This window comes from Coregonus clupeaformis, chromosome 40 (assembly GCF_020615455.1).
Source record: "Coregonus clupeaformis isolate EN_2021a chromosome 40, ASM2061545v1, whole genome shotgun sequence".
In the NCBI taxonomy this organism is placed as follows: Eukaryota; Metazoa; Chordata; class Actinopteri; order Salmoniformes; family Salmonidae; genus Coregonus; species Coregonus clupeaformis.
In genome coordinates this window covers 5,696,316-5,711,063 of record NC_059231.1, presented here as the reverse complement: position 1 = coordinate 5,711,063, position 14,748 = coordinate 5,696,316, and the positions used below count along the sequence as shown (strand labels likewise).

Genomic DNA, 14,748 nt, shown 5'->3' with positions numbered 1-14,748 from the left:
CAAACCAACCTTCATTTACTCGTTGTGACGCACTCAGGTTCCAAACTCCGAGACTGACTTTGAAGTACATTTCTACACTAGAATAAATGTTTCTGACTCATATCGATGCCACATAGGCCGTTTTCAAAGGGATTCGTGGTTTTTAGGGGCAGTCATCTTTAATATCACTAGGTGAAAAAGGCTTCTGACTGCGACAGGTAATACTTTTCATTTTGAGCTGCTAGACTGAGACTCAGTGAATGACACCTCCACCTGTCCTGAAGCGCAGTGCTGCCAGCACAGAGAACTGACCCCTCCCAGGTTCATTACACACTCTGCCTGTTCGTCCCTGTTTCAGCCAATCACCATGCAGCGCTGGTAGAAGTAGGTCAGAACACAAGGTGTCCCTGCTATGCGACACAGACACACACACACAGGTGTCCCTCCCCTCCCTGCCACAGGTCCCCTCGCTGAGAGTTTAAACTGAGTTCAGGGAAACCTTGCTGGGCCTTGCAAGGTCAGTCATCATCTAGCCAATAGCACTGCGTCCTTCATCCGAATGTCTGCCGCCAGCCAGCCGGCTCTTTTGGGTAAACTCCAGGTGCACGATTCAGTTTGGAATTAATTTGCAGATTTACATTTTTTTGCTTCTCCAATAAGTTGTCCTCTTAGGCAGGTAGACGACAGGAGTGCTTCTATATTCCACACTCCTCTGATTGCAGTCAAGATCATCAACCACAAGGAAGTCACTCTGCGACAACTTAAGAGGTCGGCGCTGTGCCGGTTGTTCTATCCCTGTACACGAGAGCCTGAAGGGTTGTGTGTCATTAGGGGATACCAAATCAGATTGCACTTCCGGAATCTCATCACCGACTCTCCCAAAATAATTAATGACCTTGCGTTGGATAAAGAGGTGCGTCATTAAAATGCAGAGCTGCCTCTAACCAACACAATTGACCCTTCGCTAAGCCCCGCCCCCCTTTGTTACTGTTGCAACCTCGGAGAACATTTTCCCGGGAAGCCCAATTCTCCCTTCTAACCACTGGCAAAATCACCTCACAATGATCTCAAACTGTGTTTTTAATACATAATGAAATTAAACACAGACTACTTTTTGTTTAATTTTAATTTTGTTAAATGTATTTGCGCCAAAGAAAACAAGTGATAAACACCAATACAGATAAAAACAAATAAATATATAAACGGTGTGCAGGTGTGGATGGAAGCCCAAGGGCTTATATGAAAACCACACCACAAAAAAACAATATACAATACATAAGTACAAAAATTAAGAAGGTTTGTTAAAACAGATAATTAAACCTAATTATAAATGTATGACATTAGATATGGCTGAACTTCAGACTGGTGACAAGACAACACCATAGTTAGATTGTGTAATTTAAACGAGTTTTAGGTCAAAATTGATTGCTAATCAGGAGACGCTCTGGTATGTTATGGTGGACTGTCATTACAATTGCTTCACGGGAACCTAGTAAGATTAAGGTTATAGTGTAGCTAGCCACTGGATGGCTCTGAATGCACTGTCAGCATGCAGCCAATGTTTCTAAGCACTTTTGGAGATAACTAGGGCTCTCAAATCGTATCCTGATGTCGACAGCAGATGAGTTGTATTCATAACATGACAAAATTAGCTAGCTAACGTTTTGAAAAAAAAAAGACATTAACTGGCTAGCTAGCGTTAGCAACGTTGGGTGGTCAATAAGACTGAGAGCTAACTAGCTAACTAGCTGAGCTAGCAAACAATGTAACAAAAGTATAGGCTCTGCATTTCAGGAATCACAGTAGCAAGTAGCCCTGTTGCACTGTTCAATTATTTAGCCATTTAAACAATTCATTTTTGGATGCAAACTCTCAATTTTTGTAATGCCTTTGATGTGTTTCAAACGTGAGCTTGTCTGAGATGTTGGACTCGATGACAGTTGCTATCCATTGGAGAGCTGCGATCGGTTGCCCATAATTCTGGGATGGGGCGTAGTGTTTATATGGCAGGCAGCCTCCATAAGTCAAAAGAAGCCAATGAACCAGTTACATAAAATAACAATGCCTTGCCCTGTCCCTGACAACCTCTGGAATCATAATGGCTGTAAGCGAGAGAGATAGTGTTCGTTTTCTATATTCCTCCTCTCCCCTAGGTGCTGCACTACTTGGCAGTACAGAAGCCAGCAGACCTGACCCACCATCTCCTGCCCTGCATCCTCCAAGCTGCAATCCTCAAGTAGAAGGAGGAGGGTGGGTGACAGCTGCTGAATATATCTCTCCCTCTTTCTCCATCTCTCTATTTCGGTCAGTCTCTCTCTCCCTCTGTCTCTTTTTTCTTTCTCCTCTCTCTAACTGGAGAGGTACAGTAGGACACAGGAGCATGCCCTGAGATAATGTAATATTAACCAGTATGGCCAGAGACCTCTGCAGAGATACAAAAATACCTGTGTTTAAGTAAATCTATCCAATTGCTTCAAACCTATCTATTTCTATTCAGGTTAGTCCAATTGAGATAATATCTCTTTGGCATGTTAGATCTATTAAAAACATGAATAGCTTATGTGTTATTGACAGGTATGCAGACAGTGCTGTTAAGGTATTGACAAGAGTACTCCCCTGTAGTTTCTCTACAGCCCATAGAACCAGCTGGCATATTTTAACCATCCCTCCATGGCACCAATCCTTCCCCTCGGTTGTGTCCTCTCATGTGTACCTTCCGTCATTCTCTCTTCATTAATATCAAAATCGAATCAAAAATCTAATCAAGTTTATTTGACATATGCACAAGATACACATGGTGTACCTGGTACAATGAAATGCTTACCTGCAGGTACACCTCTCAACTATGTGACAACAATATGAATAATTTAAAAAAAAAAGTTAAATGGAACAAAATAGAATAGAATTATCACAAACTATCACAAGCCTGCTCTCATGTCATCATACGAGGGGCATGTGTTGGCCAATTTGCTGAAAATTTGCAACAAGCTCATATTTTCACATTTTCACATGCAAAGTAGTTTTGTTGGGCCAAAAAATCTGTCAAACTTGTGGCGAACATTCTACTGTTTGCTGCAAATGTGCTGCAAACTCATTATGAATATCCAAATCAGCTTACTTTGTGTATTAACAACATTGAAATGTTGTATCTACATAAACCAAATCAAATATAACTTTAACAGAGAACTAAACTAAACATACTACATGTATTCAATGTCTTAACAGATAAAAAATGCATCCAATACAACATCAAATCATCAGTTTGCTAATGAAGAAAAGAGCAAAGACTAAATGTTTCCCAAATAAAAATTTTATTTAATATTTTTATGTAGCTACAACATTTACATGAGAGCAATATGAACACTATATGGGGATGTTGACCTTAGGATGTTTAAAGGGGCAACTACAGAATTTACATGAGCCAAGTAATAACTAGGCAATGAGATTTCAACCATTGGATGTTTAAAAGAGAATGAACTAAATTTAAATAATTAAAACAACAAAATCAAACCCAGCTAAGAACTATTGCATTTTTTAGTGAACTTTGGAGATGGCGGCCCTGTGGAAGTCCTTTGTCCAAAGCTTGTTGAATGCATGCACTGAAATAATCAGAAAACACTCAACAAAAACGACATTAGGATACTGAAAACAGTTACTGAAAACAGGTAGACTCAGCGGCTAATGGGCTGGGCTTTGCTTTGAAAAAACGGCGTCAGCTGTTACAAAGTTGTCTTGATGTTGTTATGCTTCTCAATGAAACTGGTATTCTATATATTTTACAGCAAGGAAACAATGTTTCTGCCTTGTATAAATGCTATATAAACAAACGATTTAGCTAGAATAAACTGGGTTTTAGGCCTACTAAATCTACGGCCAATTGCTCCTAGAGAGCCACAGTATACACTATGTTTCTCCAGCCAAGCCTCAACACAATTGATTCAAACTAATCAACTAATTATGATTTTCAATCTAGACTGGGGACTTCATAATTGTGGATCCCAGGAAGAGTAGCTGCTGCTTCTGCAAAAGCTAATGGGGATCCAAATAAACAAATCATTAAGAACCAGTTGCCTACTAGTTTTTCTTCCTGACTCAGGTGTATAAGGCTTGGGTGGAAGAAGAGTTATGCCTAATATGACAATTCATATTATTTTTTCAAAATTAATTATTGTTAACTTACATCTCAAAGCCATGCATCCAAGAAGCCTTGACCTGGGGGCACACACATGTCTCTGTCCTCAGTTTGGTTGAAGGCCTCAATCTGTCTTTTTGCTTTGTGATTGCTTCTAGAAAGAAAGAGAGAAGGAACCACACATGATCAAGATGATAATTTAATGCAATGAAATATCTAATTGTTACAGAGAATGAATGTATAGGCTACATTTATGAGAATAATACATGCATTTGCTTACCTTATCAAGCTTGAAGATGATACACTCATTAATCACTACAAAAAGTGTTATGAGTGAGTGCACCACAAACAGTTTTCGAGGGTGTTGATGCATCCTCTTCCCAATGCAGCCTCTTCCAACACCACGGGTAGGGGAAGGGTTTTCATCTGCAAAAGTGACGTTTTGTTGCTGCCTTAGCTGTTGTGCTACTGAACAGTGACACTAGCATATTGGCATGCATATTATGGGTATTTGCTAAAAGACCGCAACGTATTTACCTAAAAATACAAGTGTTTAGGCAAATCATTAGTTAGCTAGCTAGCTATCTATCACATCAATTGTGCAAAATATCATAGCTAACGTTAGCTAAGCACTAGCCGCTAGCTAGCTATCCAGTTAGTGGTGCTGACAGATTGAAACTGATATAGCAACAAAATGTGTTTCACTATATCCCATAAAACATGACATTGCTAACCAGGCATCAATTAGCTATCACAATTTTAAAGTTTATTAGGAAGTGTGATTAATAAGTTAGACACTCGGTAGGTAGTTAGCTAGCTAGATTGCTTTGTTTCCATTTGCGACTGATTTTTCTTCTCCCCCTGACTGGTCGTCAACGGTTACTGGTCTTGGAACTCGTGTTCACCAGAAACGGCTTCTCGTAAACTGTTTGCCACTAGTGGGAATAAATATTGTTGCCGTAGGTTTGCCACAGGTTCAAATATAATCTTTGACGAACTGTTTGCCACTAGTGGCAATAAATATTATTGTTGCCAAAGGTTTGCTGCAGATTCATCACTAATGGCAAACATTTGCGAACTTCCTGGAAACATTTTGTGGCACACTATTTAGTTTGCAGCAAATTTGCCGCAAACTTGCGTGAAGTTTAATGGTACGGCACACACACACACACACACACACACACACACACACACACACACACACACACACACACACACACACAGGGAAGGGAAGGGACGTTTTTGAATGGACCACGTGTGTTAGTGAGGGAGCGAGTCTGTGTCTGGACTACATAGATGTGTAGGTGTTTGCGTACAGTGTTCTAGGCTCAGGTGCATGAAGAGAGAGACTGATACAGACAGACGGGGGTTATATCAGGGAGGCCCCCAGTCTTCATTAGTCCTAGGGGCCTCTGAGGGCTCAGGCAGGAGAGCCAGGCAGCCAGCCTCATTAAGAGGACACCCAGGGCTGGCCTGAAGCACCATGCAGCCACCAGCCACTAACTGTCCTTTCTCTGTCTAACAACCAACGGCTTGTCCTGTCTTGTATCTGAGATGCTGTGTCAGGGGAGAATGTTCCAAAAGGCTGTAGTCTTCACTCTTCACATTTTGTGTACTGTACTGTGCAGTAGAGGTCTTCAAATATAAGCATTATATTGTTAGATTAAATTAGTAACTCTGGTAGGCCTAAAACATTCTTCCTTACCTCATGTTCAACTGTTGGAGTCAGTTGGAGTGCCAGTGTGCACTGCCTTCATAGGCCTGCAGTAGGCTTAGCTAATCCTAATAATAGCCATAACACACCAAACCTTCACAAAAGTTGCTGAACTCTATTAGGGTAATATCAAAAGTAAGTCTAGTCCTTGTTTATTGGGAAAATACGAACAGGTTATTGCGGCATTAAATAAATATTTGTGGACCTCCTGAGTGGCGCAGCGGTCTAAGGCACTGCATCGCAGTGCTTGAGGCGCCACTACAGCCCCTTGTTCGATCCCAGGCTGTGGCACAGCTGGCCGTGTCCGGGAGATCCATGAGGTGGCACACAATTGGCCCAGCATCGTCTGGGTTAGGGAAGGTTTATGGCCGGCTGGGATTTCTTTGTCCCATCGCGCTCTAGCGACTCCTTGTGACGGGCTGGGCGCTTGCAAGCTGACTTTGGTCATCAGTTGGACGGTGTTTCCTCCGACACATTGGTGCGGCTGGCTTCCGGGTTAAGCGAGCAGTGTGTCAAGAAGCAGTGCGGCTTGGCAGGGTCGTGTTTCGGAGGACGCATGGCTCTCGACCTTCGCCTCTCTCCGAGTTCGTAGGTGAGTTGCAGCGATGAGACAAGATTGTAACTACCAATTGGATATCACAAAATTGGGGAGAAAAAGGGGTAAAAAATAAAAGGCCTACTAGTAAATCTATTATATTGCGGCAAACACAACATTACAGCTGGAACTTAATTTGGCCAACAGAATGATATCTTTAAAAAAGTTTTGAACAGGCTAAGCCTATGCAGCGATTACCAACAAGTGTGATTGTCTACCGTATTGTGACAGCAATAGGCTAATGCTATTTCTTTTACAACATGCCTTTTTATTATTATTATTATTAATGACTAAACAATTGATAACAAATACAAAAATAAATAAATGAAAGGTAGAAAATTGCATCAAACCTGAATAGCGAGTTGCACACAGTCCATTTGGCCACGTCAACATTCTTCTCATCTTTGTCCACTACAATATTAAAACTTGTCCCCGAGGACATTCCCCTCGTCGGCTTCTTTTCACTAAACTCTTTCTCCTCTAACTTTAGTTTTACTTCAATGAAAAATAACTTAATCTTTGCAATCAACAGTAGCCAATGCTCCTTTTATTCACTCTCACTCTCCTCAGCAGCAGGCGCACGTGAGGTGAGCAGCTGGAACCACTTTCAATTGAGTTGCAATTGGCTGACACAGAAAGCAAGCATCACACAAACAGTAAATTGACAGAGTACAGGTCCAGTCAGTAAATCCATTTTAATTGCACACACAGTACCTGAGGCCTGTGGCAATTATATCAGACCCGACCCAGATCCGAAACAAAAGTCAGAATTAAGACCCGGACCCGCTCGGGTCCCAGGACGGATCTCTGAATTTCGGGTCTGTTGAACCTGTGAAGACCTCTACTGTGCAGTTAGTTTTACAACACCTTCTTGTGTAAATGTATAATTGCATGTTTTGAATGTAATGTTTTTGACCTGCTTGTGTGTTTTCTGACTATGTTCCCCTGATATGACCCTCTCTTCCCTCATCTCTTCCCCCCTCTCCCCTCATCTCTTCCCCCCTCTCCCCTCATCTCTTCCCCCCTCTCCCCTCCTCCATTCTCTCTCTCAGGTTCGTGAGATCTTTGCTAGAGGAACCTGAGGTGTCTGTGATCGGAGCAGGGCGTGGCCCAGCCAGCAGCATCATCCACAAGCTGTTTGTCAGCGCTCAGAGGGTAAAACACACCGTCACACACTGTCACCACCACCCAGGCAGACAAACACACACACACACACACACACCGTCTCCCACAGGGGCCTGTCCTAAACGCTGTCATCATAGAATGTCATGCCACTATCAGCTCACCTGCTGTCGGCCCAACAGCCCAGGCAGGAAATGTTATGTTCCCCCCTACTGATCCCCTCCTACACCCCCACCCTTGTTCCAGGCCCTGGGGGGCTCCTGGACATCCTGCCTGCCTGAGTAACAACAAGCTGCTAGTCTGTCTTCTAGTTTGTTCACTTATCACTGCTTTCTTCTTGCTTCTTCCTCACAGAGTAAAAGGGTTTAAGTCAAGTCAATCTTTTTGCACATCACATAATGCAACTCATACCAAGTATAAGAAAGACTCCTGTCAGTGAATGGCTTTGACAGACAAAGGTCCAGTCACTGTAGTTTTAATAAGATTTCTTTTTTTTATATTTACTGTATTCACCAGACTGAAACAACATGGAAATCTGTTTCTGTCCTCTCTGTTATGATCAGCAGAAAGAACATGGAACAGATGTCTTTGTTTTATTCAGTCTGATTTGATATGACAGGGAAGGAAAGAGACACCTGGACTAAATGACTGTCTATCTATTCTGTGCTTCATGCCTTTCTGGCTATGCTACAACTAGTCTGAGATTATCAGTTAAAAGGCAGTTGCAATGATACATTACCCCTTGCATTGTGCTGTATAATTGCACCTGTCTTGGTTATGAAAGTAAATGTATGCTTGTCTGTAACACATTGAAATATACTGCCTACTTTGGTCTTGGCACATCCAACCACGCATTCATTTTTTTTGTTCATCGTTCAAGTTAGTTAAAGCCAATAAATGTGTCTTCTTCCAGATACGAGAGCTGAGAGTTCATCAACATATTCAGTCCCTGGCCCCAGACCCAGATCTGCTTCTTAGAATAATTGCTAGCGAAACTCAAACAGGGAATGAGTGCTTGTCTTGGCTCCCTCCCCTGTGCCGTGTGTTGGAAGAAGAAACTGTGCGAAAAAGAGTTGGATTTCAGCAAACTCTCCCCCTCATCACTTTTATTTATCCGGCAAGATGTCTGAGTGTTAAATTATAGCCTGTGTGTTGCCAAGCTCTAAATAGAAAGCTAGTAATTATCCCCAGCATATGTAAATCAGTTAAAATCATCAGCCAATCAAATGAGGTGAGTTTCTAGGAAACACGAGAGAGACAGGGCAGAATAGAAGGGAGGGGAAATGTCCTTCCCCACATCCCTTGAATGATCTGCAAAACAACAGTCTCAACGTCAACAGTGAAGAGGCGACTACGGGATGCTGACCTCCTAGGTAGAGTTGCAAAGAAAAAGCCATATCGCAGACTGGCCAATAAAAATAAAAGATTAAGATGGGCAGTCTCAGATATGGCTTTTTCTTTGCAACTCTGCCTAGAAGGTCAGCATCCCGGAGTCGCCTCTTCTCTGTTGACGTTGAAACTGGTGTTTTGCGTGTACTATTTAATGAAGCTGCCAGTTGAGGACCTGTGAGGCATCTGTTTCTCAAACTAGACACTAACATAATTGCGAAAGGGTTTTCTAATGATCAATTAGCCTTTTTAAAATTATAAACTTGGATTAGCAAACACAACGTGCCATTGGAACACAGGAATGATGGTTGCTGATAATGAGCCTCTGTACGCCTATGTAGATATTCCATAAAAAATCAGCCGTTTCCAGCTACTATAGCCATTTACAACATTAACAATGTCTACGCTGTATTTCTGATCAATTTGATGTTATTTTAAAGGACAACAAAATTGCTTTTCTTTCAAAAACAAGGACATTTCTAAGTGACCCCAAACTTTTGAACGGTAGTGTATGTACAGTATGTGATGCATTCGCTGGGAAGAATGCCATGTCTTCTCAAGCAGAACGTAATCCTCTTCCTGATCAGCTGACTTGTCATATTGTTGTTTCTTCTTCTGTTTATTTGGTTATTTTCTGTTTGTTCGTTCTCTCCATTATATTATGTATTTATTTATTTTTTAATCTCTGTTAATGCTGCTTGCCTTTCACCCATGTCAAGCTGGCTGACTACACCAGTGATGAGGTAACCACTAGAAGCAACCCCCCCCTTTATACCCAAGTTCATCCCTCCACAATCCATCCATCCATCCATCCATTCATTCATCCATCATCCCCTCCATGCCCACCTCCTCCTTGCCTTCTCCCTCTTTCTACCTGCCAAGCAACGCTGACCCTGAGGTTCAGGCTAGCTGAGGCAGCCATGGAGGGATACGGACGAAGATTAGTCATTTCTCCGGTAATGGTCTGAAACAGTGAACCGCTGCAATTTCCAGACTTCCATAATACAAAGGAGAAACACATGTTTTTAACCTCCCCTTATCTTTTACCTAACTACCATCCCCCTCTTCTTCTCCTCCTCCTCCCATCCATCTATTCTTCTAGCCACCTACCTGTTAGTCTAGCGCCAATCACTCTTTTTTTGTTGGATCTCCATTTGCTCTCATTCTTTGTATTGATAAACAAGGATTTTCTAGGTGGATGTGGAGGTTGGTATATCAGAGGCTAGTTTTAGCATGTTGGTTTAGTATGCACACCAGGGGTATTCAACCGGGGATCTGCCTTTAAAAAAAAAACAATTGCATAAAAATTAATAATGTTTTTATTAATATCGCTAGCAACAACAGAATAAACACATTTTGAATTTCATTCAGTGCCTTCAGAAAGTATTCATACCCCTTGACTTATTCAAAATGTTGTTGTGTTACAGCCTGAATTCAAAATGTATTTAAAAAAAATTTTTTTGCTCACTCATCTACACACAATACCCCATAATGACAAAGTGAAAATATGTTTTTAGAAATTTTTGCAAATGTATTGAAAATGAAATATAGAAATATCTGATTTACACAAGTATTCACACCCCTGAGTCAATACATGTTAGAATCACCTTTGGCAACAATTACAGCTGTGAGACTTTCTGGGTAAGTCTCTAAGAGCTTTGCACACCTGGATTGTACAATATTTGCATGTTATTCTTTAAAAAATTCTTCAAGCACTATCAAGTTGGTTGTTGATCGTTGCAAGACAGCCATTTTCAAGTCTTGCCATAGATTTTAAGCCGATTTTAAGTCAAAACTGTAACTAGGACCCTCGGGAACATTCAATGTTGTCTTGGTAAGCAACTTCAGTTTTGATTTGGCATTGTGTTTTAGGTTATTGTCCTGCTGAAAGGTGAATTAATCTCCCAGTGTCTGGTGGAAAGCAGACTGAACCAGGTTTTCCTCTAGGATTTTGCCTGTGCTTAGCTCTATTCCGTTTCTTCAGGAAGAAAAACTCCCTAGTCCTTGCCGATGACAAGCATACCCATAACATGATGCAGCCACCGCCTTGCTTGAAAATAAGAGTGGTACTCAGTGATGTTGTTGGATTTGCCCCAAACATAATGCTTTGTATTCAGGACAAAAATATCATTTCTTTGTCACATTTTTTGCAGTTTTACTTTAGTACCTTATTGCAAACAGGATGCATGTTTTGAAATATTTTTTATTCTGTACAGGCTTCCTTCTTTTCATTCTGTCATTTAGGTTAGTATTGTGGAGTAACTACAATGTTGATTCATCCTCAGTTTTCTCCTATCACAGAAATCATGTTAATTATTGCACACTGAGCCCATGCAACTTATTATGTGACTTGTTAAGAACATTTTTACTCCTGAACTTATTTAGGCTTGCCATAACAAAGCTTTTCATTTGTAGTTAATTTGTACAAATTTCCCTTTGACATTATGAGGTTTTGTGTGTAGGCCAGTGACACATCTACATTTAATCAATTTTAAATTCAGGCCATAACACAACAAAATGTGGAAAAAGTCAAGGGGTATGAATACTTTCTGAAGGCACAGTGGAAAGAGGATACATCTTATTTCTAATTATGTCAACTTTATTTCTCTACTCCTAATATTGATCAAATTACACTCACTGGAGTATCTGACATAGGCTTTGAAAAAACACCCGTGCAGAAAGTGCTGCTGGCAAGCTTTCTTGACTTAGACATTCATTTTTGCCAACACATTGCTAACCTTTGTTTAAACAGCTTCTCTTAGCGAAAATGTGTTTGGAGTTACCATTCTAGCTAATAGGCTATGTTACAGTCTACACATCCTTTTTTAAATTAAAATGTGGGGAGGTCAAAATAATGAACAACTGTTTGCCAAATCTATTCATTTTAAAATGTTGATTACTTCTCCCTGTCTTTATCATTCACCTGATGATAAGACAAGACATATGGGCAAAACAATTTTTGGTAACATTTGATGGGGGGTCCCTGGGTCTCTAAGGAGTGGTATGTTTGTATATACAGTAGGCTAGCTGTATCCTGCTGTTTAGGATGTACACTAAAGTAGTGGCAGGTTGCTGATTAGGTCCAGTATATACTAGTGTTAGCCTGCTGGTTTGATATGTAAGTATTGGTAGGTTGATGTGTTGTGTTTAGATATTAGCATAGTGTAGCTTTGTTGTGTTTGCATCCCTCCAGGGTTATGCTGTGCCCCACCGAAACAAATGCAAACATTGATCTGGAAGCTAGCACCGCAGCGCTCCAATCCATTAAATGTGTCTCCTTACCTTTCCTTGCCTTAGACCAGATTTTGAGAGATGTGAGCTGGCATTTGTTCATTTGTAATCAGCTCTCTAATTTATGCAATTTGTTGCTGCTCAGTAGAAATATTGTGTTAATTTGCTGCTGTCGTTTTTCCAGTACAGTCGCTTTCACTTGTGCCAGCTCTGATCACTGTCAAGGTTGTTTAATTCCCCCATGACTTAGAATATGGAGCAATAGAATGAGTTGTATGTTTTCCTTAGTCTCAGGTGTCATACTCTCATTGGAAAAGGGTAGTATGTTACTAAGGTCATGTTAAGACTGCCTAAAACTAAATTGTGGCCCAGTTCCACATTTTATTTGGCTTTTACGGAAAGTCTACTGTGTGTTGGTCTTTGTATTCTCCATAATGTTAGCCACCTTGACTTCTCCCCTCTGTTTGTCCCACCCCCCCAGGCTGCTTTATTGGCTCCATTGGAGGAAGAAACAGGACGTGGGGGTGGCGCTGATGACAGAAAGCCATTGGGAGTTGCCAGTGTGCCAGATTTCCCTCCCCCTGCAGGGCGTGAGATCCTGCTGCGTACGTGTGTCCCGCGGCCCGCGCCCTACTCCAAGGTCCTCCCCCAACGCCTCTTCTGTGTCCTGATGAGAGACGAATTCAGGCTGGTTGGGGCCTTCTCATCTGACACCTCCTTTTTCTGAGAGAGAAAGAGAGAGAGATTGGCCAGTCTGGAAGATTAACCAGGGAGTCTTGTTGGGAGGTCGGGTGTGCATTTGGGCTCTATGGTCAGTGACTGAAGTAAGGCTGTGTGTGCTGCATTGCATTATGGGTGGAGCTATGGGAGAATCTGTGGTTTGATTGGTTCAAAACTGTTCCAAAGCCACATGACGTGAAAGCTCCACCCATCTCGGGGCTCTAGCACCATCTCAGTGGTCTCCTGGGAAGATCAGCGAAACAGAACGGGGGCCGGCGAATGGCCCTTTCTTATGACATCATCACACTGTGTGACGACTAATATCAGACTGTTGGTTGGTTCCCAGAGGGCTACTGTCTATTCTGGTTTAAGTCTCCCCCCCCCCCATTGAGTTAATTGTAATTCATTCAGTTTGGTGAGTGAGAGGAAAGTATAAGTCTTGGCCTGATCGTCTGATGTCTGTGTTGTGAACATTTTCACTTATTTGGAATCTGTTTACTTGTCTGATTATTGTTAATTTATTGTTGATTTTGACAATTTGATTATTTAGACTTTTCACTTATTTGGAGTTTAAATGCAAAATAGACCACTCAACTGAGAACTGAACTTACTGTAACTGTTGTGTAAAATCAATCTCATGCTTTTTTGTTGCGTAGCTCTGACAAAAAATAGACCAGGGGAAAATAACTGTACCCTCTTCGTGTGAAAATGTGGCAGAAAATTAGTTTGGGATGAAACAAAAATACGAATATTCACCTTGACCCATCTCTCTGAGTAGTAATATGCTAATTAGCATATCATGTATTTTTCCCTTCCACTTGATTGTGATCATTTGTTACCAGTGTTGTCATCTCTTAGGTACTCGCAACGCTCTCTGTCTGTTCTGTAGGCCCAGACACTCTCACGCTGCCAGGATGCAGTTATTGGTTACCAAGTCTTAAAGGGGCAATCTCCCGTTGCTACATCAATTTTTCAACTTATAAATTGTTGATATGTACCCATTTGATTCTTGAAGAATATAGCTTATAATTGCCTCATGAGCTTAGTTCAACTGTCGTACCCCATCAGAACCCAAAATATAAGCTTAATTTACTCCAATGCTTGTAAACAAAGTACATTTAAACAAACCGTGATTAAAACTATCATTTTAATATCATGGATGGTCAGTCCTTGCATCCATAGCTCTGTCTATGAATTTGTGAGTGGTTCCATTTCTCCAACCCCATCCCTCAGCTTTTTAGTAAAACAGTGGCGGGGAAAACGCTTTGTTATTGTTTCAACTGCTGATTGCCGCTTTAAAGCATTTCTCACTATATCAATGCTTATTGATAAACATGCGATCACTGTAGGTTTTCCCTTGTCACTTAAATGTGTTGAATCCTGGTTGAAAGTGCAATTCTATATTCAATATTGTGAAGATGTAGCCTTTCATATAGCAGCAGAAAGACATGTCTTAGTTCATGTTGTTAGTGCTGTTTCTATGAAGAATGATGTTAAGTGCTATTAATTGTTAAATTACTCAGTAACTTTACTGAACAAGTCAATGCGGACATATTTTTCTACTTTGTCAGTATTTGAATGATTCAAACTGTGGAGCTAACCAAAGTCTGTACAAATCAAATGAGTGTTGGTCCTAAGTGTCTCAGTATGTTAAATTGGTTAAAAAATATATATAAAGTTTTAATTCAACACAAAAAAAAAATGTATATGTTTAATTGGCATTTGTTCTGTTGCAACTCACACCTGAATCTGGTAGTAGAGCTGCTTTTTTCAATGAATCTCAAAGAAACTAAGCTGTAGTTATTAAGTAAGTATTAGGTAACAATTTTACCATGCGGTTTCTAAGTAAACACCAGGTAAATAGCA

General features: G+C 40.9%; 1 pseudogene; it reads left to right on the top strand.

The window, feature by feature from the left end:
* LOC121554919 overlaps nt 1–14,038 on the top strand; it is a 71,026-nt pseudogene extending 56,988 nt beyond the window's left edge.
* The last annotated feature ends 710 nt before the right edge of the window (nt 14,039–14,748 follow it).